Here is a 24,027-nt window from a genome sequence, read left to right on the forward strand (position 1 = left end):
ATGAGATCCCTGAAGGTGTTTGCAACACATTATCAACGAGAATCCTTTGATATTTCAAAAGTTACACTAAAGAAATTTTCATTATGATAAATGAAGCAAGACTTAGCCTACTGGATATGTGTATTGAATTAACAAACAGTGTGTATCCAGGATAATCATGGCAACATCAAAGATGAACAGAAACGCATCAATTTGTCACTAAAAATAATTTGGAATATAAAAGGCATATTGAACCAGAGACGGTTTTTCTATTGTCAATGGTTTGCATTAATAATTTAGTTATACACTTTGACCATGGCAATGAGATAAAGGTAAAGAGCAGGTTACTTAAAGGAGAAATCCGGGGCTGCAATTATTTTTAGAAAAGACAGGGTTGAGGGGAACATAATAACCACTACTACTCACCAGTACCCGTGCCTGTCCACGGCCAGATTGCCGCTCTAGGACCCCCACCAGCCTCCAGGATCTTCTCAGCCGACAAGTCACTGATTGGCTAAGCAGGCTGTCCAACAGCCTGGTCGAGCATTTTCCCATGGGGGGCAGGGGTCCCAGACCTTCTGGCACGGCGATTTGCTGACACAGGGAGAAGTAAGTAGTTGTTCCATATGATATTCCCACTTGCTCCTGTTAGGTTTTAAAATAAAAAAAACTTCTCCTTTAAAGGGAATGTGTCATCAAAAAACTTATAAAATCAAGTTTTTATATAAAAATTTACTTTTAAAATTTTATATTGTAAAATAATTCTGATATCTTTCAGTTTTTATTTTGGCCATTAATCCTAAAAGTAAAGGCCATATTACATGGCAAAATTTTCAAAGGGGAGGCAAGTGTCGACCTGTCAGGTCAGCACTTGCTTCCCCCTTGTTATCTGCTAGAGATGATCGAACATCGGAAAATCGTAGGTTCGATGGAACTCGAACATTCTTGAACCTGAAGCATTTGATTGCTGATGTCTTCCCGGTCCGTGGGGAAGGAGGAGAGTGCCCGGGGACCGCCTGGAATTCTGGGATTCAGCCTATTAGCTAGGCTGAATATTGGAATTCCAGGCGGTCCCCGGGCACGCTCCTCCTTCCACACGGAGCGGGAAGGCATCAGCAATCAAATGCCGCAGGTTTGATAATGTTCCATTAAACCTACGATTTTCCAATTTTCGATCATCTCTATTCTCTGCTTGCTGCCTTTGATATTACACACACAGACAGCAAGCAGTGAGCAGAGGGAGGGGTTGCCTGAATGATCCTTAGATCGTTCGGGCTGCCCATTGATTTCAGGGGCGGTCTACTTCCGCCACTCCCTTTGCACGGAGCAACGCACAACAGACCATTGGCTAAGTAAGACTGATAATCATTTAGCGTAAGAGGACCTTAAAAGGAATCCAACCCACCCTCCTCAAAACCCTAAATTAAAGTCATCTGTAAGTAAGATAAAGGATGCTGATTCCAAATCTGTAATTTCTAGCTTTCTACTCCTTTGTATTTCACCATTGTAAGCCTAAAAACTGGGCATGTTGATGCGATTGCGGCTTTTAAGGGGTTAATGACTGGCATTGTTGCCTGGCATTATCTCTGACCCGGACACACTGATATAAGCGGGACAGCTCTCACTGCAGCGGTCCCGCACACATCTACAGACCCTTACTGTCAGGAACATTTATATACGCTCCTGCTGCACAGGGCATCTGCAGCAGGAACATAAATAAACGTATTGTGGATGTGAAGGGGTTACATAATGTTAAAAACACCTGAGGCAAGATGGCTTTCCCCATATTAGTGTATTACAAAATAAATAAAAAAACAACAACTTACAATCAGAAAATAGAAACCGATTAATAAAAATAACATGTTTTAGTATCTGGCTCACATCAGTACAAAAATCTAGATGATACATTCACTTTTAAATGGGTATTCCAGTATAGAAACATTTCTTACATTACCCTGGGACTGCTGTAAAATTGAAATAAGAGAACTGGTGCGTCAAGCTTTTGTTGGTTACTCACATGACCCGCCACCCGGCGGGGCCCCTTCTGCCGCAGGCCGGGCAGGGGGGGGGAGCGAGTGGGGGCGTGGGGCACAAACGTACCCGAGACAAGCATCCGTCTACAGGTCCGGCGGAGTGGTCCTGTCCCGTGTCCCCTACAGCTCCTGTTATAGCTCTTTCCAGTCCCTTACTGATCATCTCTTTTCCCTGCTTCCAAGACAAGATCTCTCAGCAGGACCTACCCAATCAGGGGTCAAGGTGGAGAAGGGGCCAGTGATAGGCTGAGTGAGGAAGGTCCTGCTATGAAATCTCTTCTCAGCGAAGGACACAGCTGAACTGAAGCGGGTGCAGAGGAGGGTGACCAAGGTCATTAAGGGAATAGGTGGGTTACAAGACAGGTTATCAAGCTTGGGTTTTTTTTAGTTAAGGAAAAAGACGTCTGATCACAATGTACAAATATATGAATGGACAGTACAGAGATCTTTGTAGTGATCTTATTACTCCTAGGTCTGTAACCAGACCTCTACGTCTAGAGGAAAAAAGGTTTCACCATCAGCACAGACGCGGGTTCTTTACTGTACGAGCGGTAAGACTGTGGAACTCTCTGCCACATGATGTTGTCATAGCCGATTCATGAAATAAGTTCAAGGGAGCCCTGGATGCATTTCTTGAAAAATATAATATTATAAGTTATGGGCATTAGATTTCCGGTGATACGTTGATCCAGGGATTATTCTGATTGCCATTGGAGTCGGGAAGGAATTTTCTCCCTGTGATGCCTCATAGAGGTTTAACATAGTAGAGTTTCTCTAGGTTGAACCTGATGGACTCTTATTAACTATGTTGCTATGTTACTATGTTAAGCAGTCTTAGCATAATATAATATTTTTTATATTGGAATACCGCATTCATTTTTGTCCCAGGGAAAGGAAAGACTTGGAATTTGGAATTTAATGAATGTTACTTCCTGCATAATGTTAAACCAACTGGTATTCAGGCCTCCTCATTCAGTATGCACCCATCTGCTTCGTTCCCTAGACTGTGTTGACGTCTGCTGAGTACCCACTACCTTAATGATCAGGTTTTTAGCGCTTACGGGGAAAGAACTGGCATATAGTTGGGTTTAAAAAAAGGTCTCATTCACTTCTAGAATATGTGACTCTGCTGAGGGTATGTGCATCAGAACGCTAACTAAATGCTGATACATGCCTGTGGGCGAGCCATTGGGTTTCAATAGATCAAACGAGGTCTTTTATTTGTGATTACATTTGGTCTACTTTACACTGGGTACATTTTATATTCTTAAATAGAATATAATAGAAAACCTTGAATTTCTGTAACACAAAATATAAAACATTGTTAAGCAGTATACTGAACACTGCGGCTATGCCAGGGGTATGCCCTGCTATAGCTATTGAATACCATTTTATCAGTATTCCAGCATACACCTGCGACAAAGCCTCATTTTAAGACTGAATGAGGCATAATGGTGATTGAGGCTCATCATACTGTTTCCCGTTTACTGTTATTAATATCTTTTTTTTAACTCGTAACATATACAGTGGTGCCTTGGATTATGAGCATAATTCGTTCCGGGACTGTGCTTGTAATCTAAATCCACTCTTATACCAAAGCAAATTTTTCCATAAGAAATCATAGAAATGCAGACAATTGGTTCCACACCCCAATAATAATGATAATTTATTCTGAATAACACGTCAAGCAAATAAAACAAACATTCGGAAACAGCAGAATATGTGATATTATAAGTTACTGTACAGTAATAGAGAGGATGGGAAACACAAGGGAGACTGCAGGGAGCATGAAGGAATGAGCAGGACAGATGTGGGCACATACATGCAGCGCTCTCTGTCCGGGAAGAGAGGGGTTACAGCTATAGAGAGATTACCTCCACAGTCCTGTCTCCTGATGTAAGCCCCAGCCTGAAGCCTGCTATGATTTGGAAGGTGAGGGAGACCTCCTGGGTCAGAGTTCAGGGCTGTAGACCCCGCTATGCAGACCATACCCCTCCCCCACTCCCCCTCCCACCCAGCTCTTAAACCAAAGCAATGCTCTTAAACCAAGTCACAATTTTGAAAAACTGTGAGCTCTTAAACCAAAACGCTCTTAAACCAAGTTACTCTTAAACCAAGGTACCACTTTATTTGTATTTATTTTATGCATATTTAGTTAACATATTTTATTAAATCTACAAGTTCACTTTTCAAGAAATTGTATTTGCACGGCATATGAGAACATTATTCAGATATGGGAGTATGACACTAATAAAAAGAAGACTGTCTTTAGATCTCAGCAGAGCTGTCATGAACTCTCAGGGCTAGAATTTAATAAACGAACGGGGAAAAATAAACCTGTACTTTCAATTGAACGGTTTTAGAGCACAAAGCTTTACTGTAGTGACATATATGTTACTTACTTGCCTTCACAGCAAATTGTAATTTTCTCCGTGTCTATGTAATGTCACATCCATCATCACCTTAATACGGTACTTGGGTAAAACATTTTAACGCAGTACGTACAGCACAATTTCAGCTTTTTACTTGAGATAACATTTACATTGCCTTTCAAAGGAAATTCTCATGAAAACGAATATAGTTAATCTTGTACCTCATAGAGCTAAAATCAGACTTTCCTCCTCCAGGATGTGCTGCCCTGCTCTGTGGAGAGTCTGTCCATAAGATGGCTGAGCATGGAAAAGCATGTGACCATGCCCCGCCCCCCAGTGTCCCCCAGTGTGGAGCATGGTCATATGGGGGGTCTTATTTTAGTTCTATGAGGTACACAGGGAGCTGCTGTTAGTAAGTGCAGTGACTACACTTACTAAGGCCAGTTTCCCACTATGTAAAAACAACGGCCGTATTTCGTAACAATTCAAAAATAACGACCGTTGTTTGTACAGTGGCTAATGTTTTCCAGTGTATGCATTTAAGCAGTGTGTAGCAGTGTGACAAGTAAAGTAGCAGCATATACAAAGAACATATCATACCCAAACACAGATTAAATAAAAAAAATCTGACAAAATCAAGGTATTCCTTTGCCACATAACAACGTTATATATAAAGTATCTAGGAAATGGGTAGGGTATTAGGACACATCAGCTCAACCACTGCTTCTAGAACAGTCAGCAAGGGATGGAAAAGTACCCGCCCGCTCGCCCTTCTGCTCGCCCGTTCGCACACCCCGTTCCTCACACTATCTGGCCGTCGCTATCTGCTCTTGCATGCCGGCCGTGTCAGCCCGCCCCCACCCTGGCCAGGGACACCAGGAAGCGCCGTGCTCCCAGCCGGGGTGGGGGCGGGCTGACGCGGCCGGCATGCAAGAGCAGATAGCGACGGCCAGATAGTGTGAGGAACGGGAGTCAGCGGCCGGCCGATAGTGAGGAGCGGCGCGGGTGGCGGGGAATCAGCGGCGCAATAGTAAGTTTGAAGCCGGGAGGAGGAGGGGGAGCGGCGGGGGGCATGAAAAGCAGCCCCTGTGTGAGTGGCGGTGATAGGGATATCAAAAGGTACTACTCCCCCATTATCTGCAGATAATGGGGGAGTAGTACTTTGTACAGTATATGTTCCCAGCACCGAGCAGGGAGGGGGGAGGTAGATGGCACCTCTCTCCCTCCCTGCTCGGTGCCCAGCAAATGTATTCATTGAATACATTTATGGGATACTTTGGGGAGCAAGGACACTTGTTTCCCAAAGTATTCCATAAATGTATTCAGGAAGTCACAAAAGTACAGTGCATAACATTACATTACATACACTGTTATTCCTATGGAGTGTCCAGCAGGGGCGCACTATATATAGAAGTCAATGGTACTCATTGACTTCTATATATAGAGCGCCCCCTGCTGGACACTCCATAGGAATTACACCGTTGGTCGTGACGTCACTGCTTCGGAGATAATTCTAACACTTCCTGATACACTAAATTAAGGAAAATAGCAGTATATGAGCATTTCCCATAATTAATGTACATTAGAAAATTTTATAACTTTCCATAAGTAATAACATATAAAAAAATTATTTTGGCCGGACTTCTCCTTTAACTTCCGTTAATTGAGATATAATTAATCCTTTAAGGGTAATCGCTAGTTTGAATATTGTGCACTCAAATGAGATAAACATTTTCTAAAATAGCGTAATTCACACCATTTTTTAATTCAGCCAATTTTCGGGGGAACCTAAACGTAGAGATTATTGATTTGTCTACTTACAGGCTTTACATGCTATGGATGGGTTCGCACACAGTATTTTGGTCTTTATTTTGGTCATGTTTTTGTAGGGCCAAAAGACAAATTTTTCAATTACAGTTTTTTTTTCTGTCACTTCCATTACTATTTTGGTAAAACCACTGCTCAAACCCAGTCTATGAATCCACGTCATACTTTAACCCCTTCGTGCTGCAGCTAGTTTGGGCCTTAATGACCAGGCTAATTTTTCAAAATCTGACCTGTCTCACTTTATGCTCTTATAGCTCAGTGATGCTTTAACGTATGCTAGCGATTCTGAGATTGTTTTTTCGTGACATATGGCACTTTATGTTAGTGGCAAAATTTGGTCACTACTTTGTGTGTTTTTTGTGAAAAACATCAAAATATCATGAAAAATTTAAAAAAATTTGCATTTTATGAACTTTGAAATTCTCTGCTTCTAAAAAAAGAAGTCGTAGCACATAAATTAGTTACTAAGTCACATTACCAATATGTCTTCTTTATTCTGGCATAATTTGGTAAACATATTTTACTTTTTTAGGGTGTTATGATTTTTTTAGGGACCAGTTCTTTTTTTAAATGGATTTAGAAGTCTGGTATCCTGAAAAGCCCCATAAGTGACCCCATTTTGGAAACTAAACACCTTAAAGAATTAATCTAGGGGTATAATGAGCATTTTAACCCTACAGGGGCTGGAGGAAAGTATTCACAATTAGGCAGTAAAAAAATGGAAAATTTAAATTTTCCAATAATATATACGTTTAGATTAAAGTTTCTCATTTTCAAAAAAAATATGAGACAAAAAGCACCCCAAAATTTGTAATGCAGGTTCTCTTGAGTACAACGGTACCCCATATGTGGGCGTAAACCACTGTATGGGCACACAGCGGGGCTCAGAAGGAAGGGAGCGCCAATTAGCTTTTCCAATGCAAATTTTGCTGAAGAAGTTTCTGAGCGCCAGGTGCGTTTGCAGTGCCCCTGTAGTGTCAGCAGAGAGAAAACTTCCCATAAGTCACCCCATTTTGGAAAGTACACCCCTCAAAGAATTCATCTTGGTGTGTGGTGACCATTTTGACCCCACAGGTATTACAGGAAAGTATTCAAAAGAAGACAGTAAAAATGAAAAACTCGAATTCTTCCAATAATATGTTCGTTTAGTTTGAAATTTCTCAATTTCACGAGGAACAAGAGGAAAAAAGTACCCCAAAATTTGTAACGCAGGTTCTCCTGAGTACAATGGTACCCCATATGTGGGCATAAACCACTGCATGGGCACACAGGAGGGCTCAGAAGGAAAGGAGCGCCAATTAGCTTTTTCAATGCAGATTTTGCTGCAGAAGTTTCCGAGCGCCAGGTGCGTTTGCAGTGCCCCTGTAGTGCCAGCGGAGTAAAATCTCGCCATAAGTCACGACATTTTGGAAAGTGCACCCCTCAAAGTATTCATCTTGGTGTGTGGTGACCATTTTGAAACCACAGGTATTAGAGGAAAGTATTCAAAAGTAGACAGTAAAAATGAAAAACTCTAATTTTTCCAATATTATGTTCTTTTAGTTTGAAATTTCTCAATTTTATGAGGAACAAGAGGAAAAAAAGTACCCCAAAATTTGTAACGCAGGTTCTCCTAAGTGAAAAGGTACCTCATATGTGGGCATAAACCACTGCATGGGCACACAGGAGGGCTCAGAAGGAAAGGAGCGCCAATTAGCTTTTTCAATGCAGATTTTGCTGAAGAAGTTTCCGAGCGCCAGGTGCGTTTGCAGAGCCCCTGTAGTGTCCTCAGAGTAAAATCTCCCAATAAGTCACCCCATTTTGGAAAGTGCACCCCTCAAAGAATTTATTTTGGGGTTTGGTGAGCATTTTGACCCCACAGGTATTTGAGGAAAGTATTCAAAAGTAGACAGTAAAAATGAAAAACTTGATTTTTTCCAATAATATGTTCCTTTAGATTAAAATTTCTCAATTTCTCGAGGAACAGGAGAGAAATGTCACCCCAATATATGTAAAGCAGGTTCTCCTGAGTAGAACGGTACCCCATATGTGGGCATAAACCACTGCATGGGCACACAGCAGGGCTCAGAAGGGAAGGAGCGCCAATTAGCATTTTCAGTGCAGATTTTTCTGAAGAAGTTTCTGAGCGCCAGGTGCGTTTGCAGTGCCCCTGTAGTGTCAGCAGAATAGATTCCCCCCAAAAGTCAACCCATTTTGGAAAGTGCACCCCTCAAAGAATTCATCTTGGGGTGTGGTGACCATTTTTACCCCACAGGTATTAGAGGAAAGTATTCAAAATTGGCCAGTAAAAATGAAAAACTCGAATTTTTCCAATAATATGTTGGTTTAGTTTGAAATTTCTCAATTTGACGAGGAACAGGAGAGAAAACGTACCCCAAAATCTGTAACGCAGGTTCTCCTGAGTACAACGGTACCCCATATGTGGGCATAAACCACTGTATGGGCACACAGCAGGGCTCAGAAGGGAAGGAGCGCCAATTTACAGGAGGAAAACCGCAGCTAGTAATAGTTATTAGAATAGCGCAGTTACTAAAATAAAATAAAAAAAATGAGATTACAGGTAATGTGGGGTGGTTACGGGCAAGCAGGGGTGGTCATGGGCAACCTGAGGTGGTTACAGGTAATCTGGGGTGGTTACGGACAACATGGGGTGGTCACGGGCAACCTGCTGTGGTTACGGCAACCTGGGGTGGTTACAGGCAATGTGGGGTGGTTACGGGCAACAAGGTGTGGTTATGGGCAACGTGTGGTGGTCACGGGCAACCTGCTGTGGTTACGGCAACGTGGGGTGGTTACAGGCAACGTGGGCTGGTTACAGGCAACGTGGGCTGGTTACGGGCAATCTGCTGTGCTTACAGACAATCTGGGATGGTTACGGGAAACGTGGGGTGGTTACGGGCAACCTGCAGTGCTTACAGACAATCTGGGGTGGTTACGGGCAACGTGGGGTGGTTACGGGCAACCTGCAGTGCTTACAGACAATCTGGGGTGGTTACGGGCAACGTGGGGTGGTTACCGGCAACCTGCAGTGCTTACAGACAATCTGGGGTGGTTACGGGCAACGTGGGGTGGTTACGGGCAACCTGCAGTGCTTACAGACAATCTGGGGTGGTTACGGGCAACGTGGGGTGGTTACCGGCAACCTGCAGTGCTTACAGACAATCTGGGGTGGTTACGGGCAACGTGGGGTGGTTACGGGCAACCTGCAGTGCTTACTGACAATCTGGGGTGGTTACGGGCAACGTGGGGTGGTTACGGGCAATGTGGGGTGGTTACGGATAAACTGAAGTTCTTATAGGCAATCTGGGGTGGATACCTGTAATCTGGCATGGGCACCGCAATCTGGAGGGGGTCATTGGCAATTTGGGGTGGTCAGAGGCGCCGTGGCGTGGTCAGAGGCGACGTGTGGTGGTCAGAGGCGACGTGCGGTGGTCAGAGGCGACGTGCGGTGGTCAGAGGCGACGTGGGGTGGTCAGAGGCGACGTGCGGTGGTCAGAGGCGACGTGCGGTGGTCAGAGGCATCGTGGCGTGGTCAGAGGCATCGTGGCGTGGTCAGAGGCATCGTGGCGTGGTCAGAGGCAGCGCGCGGTGGTTACGTGCAATCTGGGGGGGTTACATGTAATCTGGCATGATTACGGGGAACCTGGGGGGGTTATGTGCAACCTGGAAGGGTTACAGACAATCTGGGATTGTTACTGATAAACTGAAGTGCTTATAGGTAATCTGGGGTGGGTACATGTAATTTGGGGTGGTTACGGGCAATCGGGAGGGGGTCACTGGCAATTTCATGACAATGACATCATCAAGAGGGAGGCGGGTCTAAACCCTGTTAGGCCAGCCTCCCTTTGTCAGGTGACTCAGGTTGCTCAGCTCTAATTGGCTGAGCAAGCTATAAGCTATCTACCAGTTTTTCAGAGTCAGTTAGACATCACAGGAGACAAAGTGCCTCATGGGAAAGTCCATACCACAGTGGTGCCTTGGATTACGAGCATAATTGGTTCCAGGACCGCGCTTGTAATCCGAATCCATTCTTAAACCAAAGCAAATTTTCTTATAAGAAATCATAGAAATGCAGACAATTGGTTTCACACCCCAAAAATAATGATTTATTATTCTGAATAACATGTAAAACAGATGAAACAAACATTCAGAAACAGAAGAGTATGTGATATTATAAGTTACTGTACAGTAATGGAGAGGATAGGAAACACAAGGGCGGACAGAGACTGCAGGGAGCATGAAGGAATGAGCAGGGTATATGAGGGCACATACATGCAGCGCTCTCTGTCCTGGGAGAGAGGGGTTACAGCTATAAAGAGATTACCTCCTCAGTCCTGTCCCCTGATGTGAGCCCCAGCCTGAAGTGGATCTGCTATGATTTGGAAGGTGAGGAAGACTTTCTGGGTCAGAGTACAGTGCTGTAGACCACGCTATGCAGGTCATGCCCCTCCCCCACTCGCCCTCCCACCCAGTACAGGGAGCTTTTAAACCAAAGCAATGCTCTTAAACCAAGTCACAATTTTGAAAACCTGTGAGCTCTTAAACCAAAATGCTCTTAAACCAAGTTATTCTTAAACCAAGGTACCACTGTATATGGAAATTGATATACATTCAGTGGTGCTTTTATTTATTAAAGAACTTCAAGAAACAACTGGGAGGTAATAGATTGCATAGCTTCAAACAATTCTGGAGGTAAACAATCTGTCAGATTACTGCGTTGTTCATGTGAAACTTAGGAAATTCCTAAATTACAACAAAGGAGAAATGTAATTAGTGTAATAAAGTCATGTAAAGAATGATAAAAAATAGATTTTCTTATAAGCATATGATAAAATGCTACACAGAGACAGCAATGAGACTGACAGCTTTGAATGATTACTCCTGCTGAGAATGCTACCCGTTATTTCTGTACTGATTAGTTTGTCATTGACAGAGCATCAAAGTGACGGAGCATGGAGAAAGATTTAAAGGGGTTATCCAGGGTTGGAAAAAAGTCAGCTACTTTCTTACAAAAACAGCCCCACACCTGTACTTCTGTGTGGTATTACAATTCAGCTCCATTCATAGTATCAGTCTTTCCCTGCAGACCCCATGTAGTATCAGCCCCCCAGTTTCCCCCTTCAGCCCCTATTTAATATCAGTATCCCCCACCTAGAGCCCCCATACAGGATAAGTTCTCCTCCCAGTTCCCTCCTGCAGCCCCAATTTAACCTCTTCCGCTGTATGAGATTTTTGGCAAATTTGTAACTCCTTACACTCAAAAAATCATAACTCCTAAATGTTTCCATATAATGGACAATATAAGGATTAACTTTTGCAGGACAAATAGGCTTTTTTTAAGTTATTCTTTATTTTATTATTAAACATACTGCAAAAATCTTGAAAAAAGTATTTCTGGGCCAAAATTACGACAAAAAACAAACAAACAAAAAAAAAACACATCAACACACCTATATCAGGCTACAATATATAAGGTCTTAATGCATACACAATGCCTAAACCAAAACCAAAAAAATCGAAAAAATGCAAGACCAAGGTTTTCAAAAATTATGTCTTTTATTTAGATATATTGCAAAAAATTAATAAATTCCACTAAAATACATATAGTAAGAGCTAGAAGCTAATACATATCCCCAACATAGGGTGGAAGGGAGTAGATTACATTACATGGTAAGACAAACCCTTATAGGTAGATAAATGCTAGCTAGTAATCCACATTCATATGTACTGGGCACTGGGCATCAGTGGTGAGGTGGACTTATGTACTTAAGACATGTGTGGGTAATGTGCAATATTTTTGTGTACTTCGCTGTGGGGGTGATGATCAGTTCCCTGAAGGGTCTGGCACCTATCAGTTTGCATTATATATGCTGCAATTAATTTGGACATGTGACCTAGGTGTATCATAACTAACATTACTAACTGCCTTATCACTTTATTAAATGCGTTTTCAGAACACAATAGTTGGGTTATCTGTGCTGAAGGGCTGGTGGCTGAGAATGTCATTGGGACATAAGGAGGGGGTGAAAAAAACGTCTATAGACTCAGACCTCTTTTGTTAATAAGGAAAGGTTGCTGTTAAGGCAAGGACAAAAAGGCCTGAACAAGAATCCTAAGCAGTAAGATCATCTGTGCTGAGGAGCTGGTGAATGTCAGGGCTTCATTGAGACAAGAGAAGGGGGTGAAAATGTCCACAGATTCAGACCTCTGTTCACATTAGGTAAAGGTTGCTGATTGCAGGCAGGAATAGAAAGGCCTGACCAAGTGTCCTAAGACAGTGGGACTGTTTGGGCTGAGGAGCTGGTGGATTTAAGCAGTATGAGAATTACCACACCTGGGTTAATTGAAAAGGGTCAGAGGCCAGTGACATAGTTTTTGACAGTATATCTATCTATCTATATATATATATATATATATATATATATATATATATATATATATATATATGCAGTTCTTCTTTAAATTGAACCACAATTGCACTCATTGTCATCAGTCCAATGACAGTTACATAGTTGGGTTCCCTGTATTAAAAGAAAAAAAAAGGGTTCTTCTTTAAATTGAACCACAATTGGGCTTAAAAGTCAAAGGCCAGTAACATAATTTGGTTCTCTGTATACAAAAATAAAAGGATTCTATAAATTGAACCACAATTGTGCTTATTGTGAAAATTTGGGGGCCAGTAACATAGTTGGGTTCTCTGTGTTCAAAAAAACAACGGATTCTTATTTAAATTAAACCATAGTTGCATCAAAAGTTTGAGTCCCCGTTGACTTCTATGGGGTTCAGGTCCAAGCAAAATATGGGTCAACGAATGCAAATATCACTGTTCAATATCATCATTAGTCAGCACTGATCCTGGGTGTAATAATGTTCTGCAATTACTGATGCATTAAATGGCTGAGAATTACATATAATGCGCTTTACGGGGGGATATAGTCTACATATAAGTTGCAGTCATTTTTACTATTTGATACACTGTGGTTTCTCCCATTGCTATAATTAAGAAGAAGGAATGTGTCAACTAATTTCATAATGAAGCCATAAAAGCTATTACCAATTTATTTTTTGAACAGATGCCATCAAATCCTAATAGATCATTTTTATTTATAATTAGAAGATGCCGACAGGAAGAGCATGTTCATGACTAGAGTTGATTAAACCTCGGGAAATCCTATGTTCGATCAAACTCGAACATTCACGAACCTTCCGCATTTGATTGCTGAAGCCTTCCCGGTTCGAGTTCGATCGAACATAGGATTTCCCGAGGTTCGATCAACTCTAGTCATGAACATGGTCCCAGGTTTACTAAAACTTGCTATGTGCAGAGGAAACACTCTATTAGTGTAGTGCAGGCTATTCTATTCTTTTTGATAAATCTGTCACAATTAAAGACTGTCTACTTTAATTTTAGACCATTCATTTTCTTAATGTGCACCAGAATTCTGAGCCAGATTTTGGTGCATTTTTTGGTGCACAGTGTCGCGCCTTAGGATGTGTCCCCTTTTATACCGAGGCCCCACACCCTTTTTAGACATGGTGTAATAGTGTTTCTAAAGTGTCTAAAACCCATAAAAAATGTGGTAAAAGTCCTGTGTGACACTTTTAATGAATAGTGATGAGTGAACATCCCGGTTCGGTTTGGATCCCAAACACAAACATAAAAAAAAAAAAAAAAAGTTTGCCGAACATTCATGAACAAATAACGAACATACAAAAAAAGCGTACGTTTTTGTCTACGCACTCCCGTACAGATTATCAGTCGCAAAGTATAAATTACGCAGTTGCGTATGTTCGCAAGTTCGAATAGAAAATGATCGTTATAACCATTCCGATCATTGAACAAATTGTTTGTGATAAGCAAACACGAACAATTAGCGTCATGTTCATACAAACATACGAACATGTTCGCTCATTACTATTAATGGACTTTCCTTTGGTTTTTCGGAGTCAGATTCACTAAGCTGTGAAGCTTATTATAATATTGCATTTCACTGCGCTGTTCCTGATACTTTGTATAATCCATACAACCGTTTTTTTTTCTTTTTGTCCAATTCACTTTTTCTACCTTCAGTTTTTTCCGGCACCTGGTAATCTACGATGATTTTTCTATTCTTCTATTATATTTTCTTAGATTTAGCATAAAAGGCAGCAGCTTCCCAGACTCTGTAAAGGTGTCCCATGAATAGGACCCTACCTTACTTCTTCTAACCCTCTTGCTCTTACCTTGTTTATTAAAATCCCTTCTGAATGCCAGTCTTTTTAAAGCAGACCATCTACCTGTCTCCAGTTGGTCCAAAGTTCCCACAAATGGCACTGCCAGGAATGTGCACTAGCCTGGTGTGAACTGGGCCTGGTATTTTTTTTTTTTTTTGTGTGCCACACCCAATTGCTTCTCAGCTTCCGGCAATGCAAGAGTTAAGATGAGAAGCTGTTGAACTTTATAATGCACCTGTGTTGTCTGTGTGATTGCTGGGTTCCTCTGCCTGTCTGCAACCTGGAAGATCAGAGCGCTGATCCGGACCGGGCTCTTTGTCAGCATAAAACAAATCTGAAGCAGAGTCCCAGCGCTGGCTATTAGATTAACACCCTGGTCCCAGCTACCCCTGGACTAAGGATGGTCCGAACCTGCCGAGGTTCGGGTTCATACGAACCCGGACTCTCGGCAATGATTCCTGCTGTCTTAAACCTCCATGGAGAAGGTGGATAAAGCGGGAAGACCGCCTGGAAAACTGGGATACAGCCTATGGCTGTGGCTGTATTCCGGTTTTCCAGGCGGTCCTCCCACTGTATCCACCCTCTGCACGGAGATTTAAGACAGCGGGAATCGTTGTCGAGAGTCCGGGTTCGTACGAACCCGAACCTCGGCAGGTTCGGACCATCCCTACCCTGGACTATTCCTGCTCTCCCCATCCTAACTTCCTCTGCTTGCTCGTCTGTGTTACCTGACCTCTGGCTTTGACTTTTGACTATCCGATTGCTGCTTGTTTTGTACTGCTCTGGCTGTTTGGTTTTGACCCTGCCTGTTTGACTATCCTATATTGTGTTTGTCCGTCTGTCTTGTTCTGTGTTTCACGTACTCAGTATAGGGAACGTCTTTGTGGTTGTCCACGGCCGCCTAGGGCTGATTGAGGTAAATAGGTAGGGACAGTTGGTGGGTTCAGCGGCAGGGCTCACTGTCTTGTCTTGTCCTTACCTGCCCCGTCCTGACAGGCACTTTCTTGTTGTGAGCTTTCATCTTCTGGAGTTTACCAGGTACAGTCGTGCCTTGGATTACGAGCATAATTCGTTCCGGGACCGTGCTTGTAATCCAAATCTTAAACCAAAGCAAATTGTCCCATAAGAAATCATTGAATTGCAGACAATTGGTTCCACACCTAAAAATTATGATTTTATATTTTGAATAACATGTAAAACTAATGAAACAAACATTTAGAAACAGCTGAATGTTATATTATAAATTACTGTACAGTATAGCAATCAGCATGCGGTGTATAATGTATAGTAGGTGCATAAACCTGAAAAAAACAGCAGCAGTTTGTAGATACAGGATGGAACTGCAGATCCCCATAATGCAGTAGTGTACTACAACAGGCTAGAATAGAGAAGCAGGGCTGCTGTCAGAGGTCTGTGTGGTCACATGACAGCAGTGGGGAAGGGGAGTGTGTTCAGCATTGACCAATCAGGACTGACAGAGACTGCAGGGAGCATGAAGGAATGAGCAGGACAGATGTGGGCACATAAATGCAGCACTCTCTGTCTGGGAAGAGAGGGGTTACAGCTATGGAAAGATAACCTCCACAGTCCTGTCCCCTGATGCAAGCCCCAGCCTTAAGTGGATCTGCCATGATTTGGAATGTGAGGGAGACTTCCTGGGTCAGAGTACAGGGCTGTTGACCGCGCTATGCAGACCATGCCTCTCCCCCACTTGCTCTCCCACCCAGTACAGGGAGCTCTTAAACCAAAGCAATGCTCTTAAACCAAGTCACAATTTTGAAAAACTGTGAGCTCTTTTTCCAAAACGCTCTTAAACCAAGTTACTTTAAAACCGAGGTACCACTGTATATGTGTGGTCAAGGTCGTATTCCATCTTCTTATTTAGGTGGTTCTTCTGAGCAGACTATGCAACTGCTGTAGTGCCCACCGGTTAGAAGGACCTAATACTATGGCTTTAGAGGCAATGTTTATCTCCCTCATCAATATTGCTTTTTGTGTGAAGATATGTTTTGAGTTAATCTCAAAACATTGAGTGCCAAACAACGGCCTTTGTATGTAGTGAAAAGTGCATTGAAACAATGCACAACAGCTAGAAATAATTGACATTTTCATTATTTTGACTGCCGTATCAAACAACGGCCTTTGTTTAATACATTGTGTGAACAGTCTATTTTTGCACTGACTTTAATGCAACCCATTACATTATGAAAAGAATGGCCGTTGTTTTAATTGAATTGACAATAGCTTTGCATCTGATTATGTGAGCAAAATGGAAAACAGTAACAAGATCACAGCAAGGAATGGGTATATTACAAAAGCAGCCCTGGTCTTAGCAGTGAACTGCTGGTAATGATGGTGACTAAAAGGGTGAAAAATTCTGGTGGTAGTACATAGAAGGAATATGAGTATAAATTCATATGGGACAGTTTCTCTTATGGGTGATTAAAGAAGTACTTTTACAATGTAATCAGCACGTTAAAACTAAATAAAACATATTCTTATAGGTTTGACATTAACTTTAGGTTTCTTTTCAACTCCTTTTTCTAATTTTGATTCTGATTTTAAGTTACCTGTTGTGTCTCTTCTATTCATGTCTAATGCTAAGTGAAGAAATCTTATAAGAGAGTAGAAGTAACACTTTAACTATGGCGGCTTTCAAATTACAGAACTTTCATCAATATCCGTCACTTATGGCCGCACTCTCTGCTGAGCCGCCTCTCCTCTATAAACAGAACTAGGACCTATTAGTTGATAACAACATTCTGAGTTCCAGTCTCAGGAGATGTCAGTGTAAGTGGATAGTAACTGCTTATGATTGAGTAGTAATGAGCGATTCACTAGGTCAATTACGGGGAAACCTTTCAGAGGTATGGTGCCAATTGAATCAATGTTCTGCAAATCAGATGGCACAGCAGGTGAATTGCCTGTGTCGTAGACTTGGAAAGTGAGCTTTGGTTAGAATGGGTGTCAAGAGTAAGAAAAATGCTTTTTAAAAATGTAGTAAAACTAAATAAATCCTGAATTAAGGCTTAAAAGGGTACTCCAGCAACAAAAAATATTTGTTTTGCAATCAACTAGTACTAAAAAGTACTAAATTCAGCGCTGATTCCTCAATGTGAACTGGCCCTAACAGAGCGATTTCGGAACAAAGAAAAGAGGAGAGGATAGGAGGGCTGATTGTGAGTGTTTGTTGGAGCAGTCAACCAAGTGTCCAGTTTACCAAGTAACAGGTTGACTATAGGAATTCACTGGGACCAGTGAAGATACAGTCCATATTATTCACTCACTGGGCACTGTAAACTCCTATTGTGTTATACCAGTTTACTGGCATCAGTGAATGGAGCGTGCGCCATACATAATCAGTGGTTGCACTCCACTTCTACTGTGTTAAACAAATTTGGTATTATTACTGAACTGAGTGTGTGTTTCATTAGATTGTCATTTTTTTTTATTTTTATTTTCCAATTTTTGACACTTTTACAAGAGCATGCGTTAGCAAATTTGTCCTTCTGTAATAGTCCCATTACTGTAGCTACTATAGTTTTGGCTGTTTTATTGAAATCCGTTTAGATTCAATTTGTGAATATTAACAAATTTGACCCAAAATTTGCGAAGCTTGCGAAACGAATTTCCGACTGTTTCGCTCATCTCTACCTATTACTGATGTCCTTCATTTAATTCTTCAGAAAAAAAACCAATGTAGGATAAGACAAAGCTGTTCTAGCCTGCCAACGTTCCTATGGTCTTGTATATTCTACACACGCTTTCCGCAGGAGGCAAACATCTGCTACATTTTTAGCCATGACCATGAACAGAACACAGTATGCCAAGCATTAAAGTGAAAAACAATGAAGTCCAGATATTTAAGCTCTAAACACATAACAAATAACAATAAGAAGATGAATTCTGAATTTCTCGCTCATTTTACTTTACAAAGATCTCCAAATATGTTGATTAAATCTTAGTGCAGTTTAGCATTAAGCAATCAAATTATTATGTTAAATTTATAAATTAGATTGTAAGTAATAACATGGTACATTGAAGCTCGAAATGTTATCAGAAGAGAAAATCTCGCCCAATGGGGGGGCCCATTTGTAATTCTAACAAGTGTGTTTAACTAAGAGCATCACGCAGTTGAAGGGAATTATGTAGTGTCTCTTTATGCCTTGGATGTTTCAAATGTCAATGAGTCACCGCTGTGAGGTCGCACACTCATAAACCTCTCCAGCTGTTTCGGTCTCTTGTTTTGCTTTCATTCCAGTTATGGAAAGATCAGACATGATGGATCATTTCTAAATGCCAATCCTCCTTTGTTCCGTCTGAGCAAACACATTAATTGTTTGGCGTACTTGTTTCTGAGTGACAGCTATGAATACATTAACTAAAGCAAGCAATGTTCTAGAAAGGGTTATATATTCCCAAGAGTACAAAAGGGATAAAAGGTTATAATTAATAAGTATAACAGTTTTTTTTTTTTAGCTATTAAGACATATGATTTGACTTTTCCAACTAAGAGAGATCTTATTTTTCAATGATAAAGAAAAGTGTAAAAACAGAATAAGTCATTGTAGAGCCCAAACAGATCCAAATTCAGCTCTATTTAAACAAATGTACAGTAGAGGTCTGTGAGGTCTGCGTTTTTGAGACATAGGGCCCATTCACACTGAGCAAAAGTGATGGAATTTTAAGCAGAGATTCCATCTGTCTCATTGAATGAATAGGATTAGTGATGAGCGAATAGTAAAATATTCGAATATTCGATATTCGTACGAATATCTCCCGAATATTAATCCCATTAAAGTCTATGGGAGCAAGTATTCAATTATTGAAAAAACATCTATTCAATCACTTGGAGGTAAGAACCGGAAGCTGGGGGATTTGAAAGCTTATCGAATGTTTATCGAATATTCAGCGAACTATTCGATAATATTTGATAGATCGAATACCTTACTATTCGATCAAATATCTATTCGATCGAACAGTATTCACACATCACTAAGTAGGATTTCTTGTCAATTCTTTGGGTAGAGAGAGGTCGCACATGAGAAATCTCATTGAATCAATAAGGCAGGCGCCAGCTCCGCTTGAAATTTTGCCACTTTCGCTCAGTGTGAACGAGCCCACAATGCAGTTGGGTTTCAATTGAATCCAATGTAAACAAATATTGTGCCATACCATGCAATTTTTTTTTTCTTCTACGTCCATTTTGCCTTTTCAAAAGGAATATTTCACCCCAGTTGTCAATTTAAATTCAGAGTCAGAGAGAACCTCCCATATGCCAGGATATGAAATAGAAAGATGGTGTCTGCTCACTGCATAACTTGGAGGACAACTGCCAAAGTCAGAAAAAATATTATCCATTGTAGGCAAAATTAAATTTGCTTTTAAAGAAAGTGTGTGTGTGGGGGCAACAAAATAGAGATTCTATACTTACAAGCCCCTATGTCCACACAGTGCAGCGTCACTGCTTATTGGATGCCACCTGAAGCTCACACTCCTGTAATGTCACATTTCATCTGAGAAATGTCTGCTCAGCCAGTCAGTGACTGAGGCTTGACTGCTACAGCAACTGACTGGCTGAGTGAGTACTTCCCGCTGGGACCTGAAGCCTGGCAGCTGTCAGTGAGCTTTTGACACTGCGCTGGGGGGCAAGAGGATGGGTAAGTATAGGTTGTTTACTACGTTCCCCCGCCCACCCAGGATTTTTAGATTTTGCCAGAGTTTCCCTTTACAGCATAGTTTCTCTCCTTAAGATTATATGGGAAGCTTCTGTGTCCACAGATGGATACCTGAAATAGTAGAGATTACAGGTCCTTTTTAAATGTCTATATTAAAAGGTTACAAAATTAGGGAATTCTAATACCCTAATTATGTATCCTAAGTATCCTAATCCTAACATGAGTAAGCGGTTTAGACTTTTAGGGCCAAATTGATCACCTTTTATATATGGAGCAGTTTGGCACACTATTTGAAATAAAAATGTTATGTATTGCATGTGACAGCTCTTTTTTTTTAAAATTGTTTTAATTTAAATCTTTGTAAATGTTTTTTAGTAATTTTAAAAAAATATACAGATGCCTTCATTAGGTTTCCACAATACATATTCCTCTTCAATTGTGAGGGGGAATATTCAGAATAAAATCCGTGATTGTCTTTGATCAGGAGTAGAGATGAGCGAACCGGGTTCAGGTTCGAGTCGATTCGAACCCGAACGTTCGGGTCGATTCGAACCCGAACGTTCGGTATTTGATTAGCTGGGGCTGCTGAACTTGGATAAACCTCTAAGGTTGTCTGGAAAACATGGATACAGCCAATGACTATAGCCATGATTTCCACATAGCCTTAGGGCTTTATCCAAGTTCACCAGCCACCGCTAATCAAATGCCGAAAGTTCGGGTTCGGATTGACTTGAGCATGCTCGAGGTTCGCTCATCTCTAATAAGGAGACATCTGTTTCTTTTTGTTTTTACTTCTTCAGAATAAATCTAGATGTTCTAAATGTAACTGGAATACCGTATCCCTCAATCCAGTACACATTTAAATCAACAATTATTTGCTCTCAGGAACATTTTGTTCTTTATTTCATCATATCACATATAATCGAAAGCCAATAAACATATTTCATTTAGATATAGGCTTTATAACAAATGATAGAAAACGTTAACATCAATATATAAAATGTGCTTGCAAATAAAATGCATATAAGCATATTAAAATGATAAAGTACACAATGCATTTGTTTTTCGGTGCATAATATGAAAAATGTCAGATTAAAAAAATACACAAACTGTACATTTCTTAATACATAAAATCAAAGCATTCTATACTACTGGATATTCATTAGCAAATATGGTATTTGCAAAACATTAGACAAAACTATGAATTCTCTGACTATATATATATATATATTAAAATGTATAATGTGCTGTAATTTTGTATGATAGTAATTTATTAAAGTGATTATATGCTTCCTAAAAGAATGTTTGAAAAATAGATGAATATTAACATAATGTATAATCAAAGAAATAAAAAGAAGATGAAAAAGAAGAAGAAGAGGAAGAGAAGAAGACAATTTGAACATGATTTTTTGTCGATCTGGTTTGTGGTTTAGATAATATTTAGATAATTTTGGCAATTTATATTTTATCACAAGTGAATGAAAGAGCAAAATCTATTGATTTGGAGACTCTTAAAGAATAAAGATACATTAGTATATTGTTTCTACTAAAGCTGAAAGGAATTCAATGAAATCTGCCAGCAATTTTGAACTAAATTGCTTTTAAAAATACCCTAATGGATGAGGCTAGCTGAGAATGGAGGAAGAACTTTAATTCAGTTCATGTCACATTACTCTGTCAGGAAAAAGAAGACATGTTTGGCTTACAAATTCCCTAAAAACAAAGGATGGAAACATTGTAAGTTTAATATTGGAAAAGGGATATGCATCTCTTTGGTACAATTCATTTATAAGCTTCTTTATAACTTTGTATTATTGCATTCCCATTCCAATAGACAATATTCCTTTTTTTTAGGTCTGCTTCCTTTCATGTTAATCACATAAAAAAGTAAAAAAAAAAAATCTAAAGTTTAGTATTAAATAAACACATTCATTTGCAAATTAGAATTATGAATAATTAAATTTTCAGTAATTATCGTTAAAGGCTATGTTCACTTTGTGGAAAAAAAGAGAAAAGGCATCTACTTAGATTTTTTTTTAAAAATCTTATCCGTTTAAAAAAAAAAAATTATATTTGAAATCAAAGGAATGCAGTGAAGTCGCCCAATACACATAGGGGGACATTTACTAAGGAATCTCATGCGTGTGACTATTCTAATGTTAGTTGGTAGTTATTTTGTTCCAATATTTTATGTGTGATTTATGGAAAAGTCGCACTGTGAATGCTGAAAAAAATCGCAGACAAATTTGCGTGGTACTGACCAGATGTAAGCCTGCACCATTTTTTGTGACTTTTTAAAAAGTCGCAAATATTAAATTGGATGCAAATCCTAGGTTATGCGAATTTTTGGGTGAATAATAAAAAAATATTTATAAAAAAAAGTTAAAAATAAATTTGTCCGTCGAATACTAAATAGAACTTAGACCAAAAGTGGATAAAAAACCTGATTATTTACCTAAAAAGGCTCAAAGCCCTTGATAAATTTCCCCATATTGTATTGAATAACGGATGTTGTTTGCGCAGTTGTAATTAATATTCATAACAATTATTTGTGAAGGTTATTTTGCAAACACCTAAAAGGGATTGAACTAGATTAATTTACCAATAGCCGTCACTGTGAATGACGTCATTTTGAGAGAGAAAAAATGTCAGGTGAACATAGCCAAAAGCTGCAATTTTAGTTTTAATACAATGAATGGACAGACTCACAATTTTTTTTACAGATAATTCTGTTAATCTGATATCTATGGTTATCTATTGGTATTGGATACTGATTGTTAACCCAAATTTAATACCAAATTATTATAAAAAATAAAATAAAATTTGCAAGGAATAGTGGAGTCTGCTTTCTTATAGACAATTATAGCATTCTGAACCAGAATTGTGCCTTATTAGTTAAATATGGAATTCAACTATATAAGATGATGGCCCGACGACTCCCCATTTGTTCTAATCAAAGTCTTAACTTACTTACATAAAATTATAGTAACATGGGATGCATTTCCAGTTATTCAAGTGTGAACCTGGGACTGAGGCATACTGCATGCTTCTCTTAGCTCTACCCAGAGGTAGGGGGTCTTAGCACTTACTGTAGATACCCACAAAACAACGCTTTAAAGTGTCCTTGTCATTATAATTTTCAAAATCCAAATGAACAGAGGAAGTGATGTAAAGCATGTTTGGAATTTACATTCATTATTATTATTATTATTATTATATTTTTTTATTTTTTTACTATTATGGAATATACAGAACTTCCTGTGTTCACTTTTTTTGTTTCCTGTCTGAAAACAGGAAGTCCAGTATTTCCCAGGTCATCTGTGCGCCCACAGAAAAAGCAGTAATTTGATTGATGGACACATTGAGCCGTGACTCTCTTTACTGGCCGGGACTTCAGGTGTTTAGTCTCTTTTTTTTAACCAGCACAAGACTAAAAATCTGCTTTCAGGAGACTGGACCTGGATTTTTGGTAAGTATAGCTTTTTTTTTTTATAGCAAATAATAATGAATTTAAATCGCAAACTTGCTTTATATCACATCTACTGTTAATTTAGATTTTGAAAGTTGTAACAACAGGTACCCTTTAAATCCTACACAGACATGTCAAAACTTTTTTTTTTTTAAATGATCGTTACCCTTTAAGCATTTATTCACACATTTTGATCATTGTGAGATCATGTTTTTTTGTTAATATGTAATACCTAACTCTAAAACTGGAATATGAATTCTGTCCACCACTAAAATCTGTGCTGATATGTCTAACGTTCATAGATTTTTTTTTTCCCCCTAACAAATGGACATAAATAATAGTGTGTCAGGAAAAATAGATTAACATTTTTTAGGTTTATCTAACACCAGACCTTGAAGCAGACATTGGGGATATCCAGCAGGGTGAAGCAGGTTGGAACAATACATTACATGTTG

The sequence above is a fragment of the Dendropsophus ebraccatus genome, chromosome 7 (genome assembly GCF_027789765.1).
Source record: "Dendropsophus ebraccatus isolate aDenEbr1 chromosome 7, aDenEbr1.pat, whole genome shotgun sequence".
Lineage (NCBI taxonomy): Eukaryota > Metazoa > Chordata > Amphibia > Anura > Hylidae > Dendropsophus > Dendropsophus ebraccatus.